The sequence below is a fragment of the Porites lutea genome, chromosome 9 (assembly GCF_958299795.1).
Source record: "Porites lutea chromosome 9, jaPorLute2.1, whole genome shotgun sequence".
NCBI classification, from domain to species: domain Eukaryota; kingdom Metazoa; phylum Cnidaria; class Anthozoa; order Scleractinia; family Poritidae; genus Porites; species Porites lutea.
Genome location: NC_133209.1, coordinates 27,182,324 through 27,186,072, shown reverse-complemented (window position 1 = coordinate 27,186,072; position 3,749 = coordinate 27,182,324).

The following is a 3,749-nucleotide window of genomic DNA, read 5'->3' as shown; positions in this document are numbered from 1 at the left end:
ATTACCCAGGCTTTTAAGAAAGAGGAACTCGCAGCTGGGACTGTTGTAGAAACGTCGTACTTCTTTGTGTTCACTGCGCTTGACTACAAAGAACTTGCTAAGTAAGTATATGGCTACCTCATTGGGCAAATCAAGAAAATTAATCTTTGAGGTTTATGATATTTGCATAATCAGCTGTGTGGGTCTGGTTGAAGAAGCTATTAATCTCTTAGACTTCTTCATCAATCAGCGCGATATTACTTTTGTGAATAGCATCCAGGAAGTAGATTTACATAAGTTAAGTCTCTGTTCCACTCCGTTACCGCAACTAACAAAAGGTTCACTCAGTTTCAACACACGAGAGGACAAATTTGTTGCCGTCAGAATCAAGAATAAACCATCGCCACTCATCCCTTGTTATTAAATTAACGCTCAATAATATTAATAGTCATTCATCTTGGACAAACATTCAATATCTCAAGCTGATTTTGCTATAGGCTATAACAAACTTGTTCATCATCGCTTCTGGTCCTTAAAGGTGTTGATATATTTTTGAAAATCATGCCCAATATAGTAGGCCGTGATCATGCGATCACTGATTAAGGTAGTTTTCTCAGCTATGTCAACGATTTGTTTTGTTACCCATTTGCTGTTTAATTAAAAAGTCTGACTGATGACAGAGCAATATATCTCACAGCCATCGCTTTATTTATTTATCAGTTTATATAGAAAGCCCTTAAATTGTTGCTGATGGCGATACTGTTTTCTTGACACGCGATTACATGCGACAAATCAAGCTTCGAGGACCCGTTCTCATTTCCGGATCCTGATTGGACGATTAGCTTTTGATTGACAGATTGAAGTACGTGTGACAACGAAAGCTTTGTTGTGGCTTTTTATAGACATTCCTACCAAATAAATTTAACTAAGCACTTGAACACAAGTTTTGTTAGCTGTCCACGGTTAGCATCGTATTTTCACCCATTTTTTTCCTAGGTTTCTCTTGTAAAGGAAGATAGTTGTCATAGCCTGGTCCCGACGTTACTTCTGCCTTGTTTGCGTCATCGATTCCCAAGCGTTCTAGCCTACACGCCCTCCAAGCTGAAAAGTTGTTAGGGGATTACTATAATAACTACTTTCGTCAAGAAGTAACCCGCAAAGGTGTACACGAAGACTGATATCCATAGGAAACTTTGTGGGTTTAAGGCTTGCCAGTTTTGTGATTCCAACATGCATGCAAACTTTTCCCTTGGACAACATCAATATCATTAGTTTCACTGTCCACCAAAATAATTTGTCCCACCCCTGGCATCTTGTGAAACAAATGCCTATATAGTAAAAAAATTTGTCATGGGGAAATGGCTCGTCCGGCTCTCTCGATATTGCATTTACCGGTATTTGATATTTTAATACTATGAGATTTGTTGGTTTTCGTGTGGTATTTCCTTTTACACTTAACTTGGACTGAACAGACTCTGTATTGGCACAATCCATAATCAAGTGGTAAACCATTGGCATCAGAAAAATTAACTCTTAATGCAGTCATCGTGAGGCACCGACCACAAAATCATAGATACTTTCTATTTAGAAACAGTCAGCTAAATTGTATGGCCGAAAACAGTGAATTCAGGTTACACCCAAGAAAAGTTCTGACAAAAAGATTGATCCTAAATCGCCCCATAATATTTCGTGCCCTGTGAATGTTTTCGATTCGCTATGATCGATGAAACTTTCAAGGACCCTTAAGCCAGGCTGTCTGTATACACAATTAGCTTTGTCTTTCGACTCTAACTGTTTTACAATTATTCGGAAGGGAGGGGCGTTAAGACGGAAAGCGGGAAAATTGCCCGTTTTTTTGTTGAGAGTATATTCACGGTATGAAATTGATAAAATGAATAGCCACCTTCCAAAACTGACTACAAATGATAAAATCTGAAGCGAAACTCCGTAAAAGTGCGCGTATAGCAAAGCACCGTTGATTTGTGCATACTAATTATCTCTTTAGAAGATTACTATTACTGGAGGGCCGCGGTCTAACCTGGAAGAAAAAGTTAAGGAGGCGGAATTGGCAGTTTAGAAAGTCGCTCTTGTGTCATATGACCCACTGTTGCTTGAAGGGGGCCGAAAAAGCCAGTAATGGTAAATAAAAAATGTAAATCTGTTTTTAGAATGCGAGGAATGTAAGGTCTCTGAGGTCCAAGAACTAATTATAGGGACCTTACGATCCGACAACGGCGACGTCCATTAACAGGTCGCTGAAAAAAAGACTCCGCATGCTTTCAAACCATTTCGCGATTATCTCAAGTCGACCAGTTAAAAGAAGGGAATTTATGTTGGAGCTGAAGAGAGGGGCCGCGCCCGAGTAGAGATAGAGATAGTAGAATTTATCGCCTTGCCGTTCCCGTTCTCAAAAAAACACTTAAAGATTTGGTCATTTCAAGTCGCAGTCGTGCAGGGACGACAAAGAAACGTACAAAAAATCGTGATGCGCGTGCAGAGTTGTTGTTTTGCTAAATATATCCCTATTGCCTTTTGACGTTGCCGTTGCATTTCGTAAGGTCCCTAATATGTCCGCGTAGGCGCCATCGTCTCTTTCCACTTCCTGCTAGACAATTCCAGGAGAGAACGAGACTGGCAGCGAAAAGTGTTTACAGTGGAAACTCGATATAAGGAAGGGCCAAGAGAATATCTTGGTTATATCCATTTAGTAATATGAATATGCAAGAAGTGGTCTATTATCAATGCTGCGTTCTGATTGGTTGAGCTACTACTAGGTTATATGTTATAGCCCACTAGTAGAGAAAAGCGCCGTCTTTTTGGCGGCAGAAAAGGATTAAAGTCTAGCTTTAAGAAGCTAAATTTTTTTTATTCTTGATATTTTTGACCAACTAGTTGGATTCTACTAAAACAATTATTCCTCTCGCCTTCACGGCCTCTGAGTCAATAGCCCATTCGGGCTCGAGGAATAATTGTTAAACATTTTACTGATTTCATTATGACGTGGGTGAATATCTTTTGTCTATACTGCGCGAGGGCTTCGTTATAAAGGGGTCCGTTAAGTCGAGGTTCTACATGAACTGCCTCTTCATTCCTGTAGCAGAAACTGAAAACGGTGAAATGGTCGAAAGTTTTCACTTCTCACTTTTCAAAGACTTGGGAAGTCATAGGGCGTCATCAAATGAATGGCAACGGGTCGCGTACAATTTCTAACAGCTGGCTAAAAACCTTCCTCTGCAGAGTTTTCCAGTTTTGAACACTGCTCTACAACCTGTACGACGCCAGCGCTCACAAAACAAACTCACCTTATGAAAGGTTTTAACAAAAGTCGTACTGATGGGAGTTACGTGATGATCTTGTCCATTTTTTTATCGTAGTGTTTCCTAGGAGGCGCTGGGACAGCGTTAGTCAGCCGTCTCCACAGTCAACGGTTCGAAAGGACTTAAATGACCAACGGAGCGCGAGGCATCATGGTGTACTTGTCGCCGCCATATTGGAAGACGAGAAGACCCTGGGGACGAGGTTGAATCTAAACGAGCGTGCATCGCGAGCTTCTCTGGTTTTCGGATCGTCACTTATAATAATAATAATAAGATTAATAATAATAATAATAGTAATGATAATAATAATAATAAAAATAATAAAATTAATAAATAGATAAATTACAGAAATAATGACCTTTTTTCAGGTAGAAAGACACGTATAAGATTCCCTAATGACCTTATAGATTGGGGTCATACAATACAATTATGAGGATACTTAAGAAAATAACG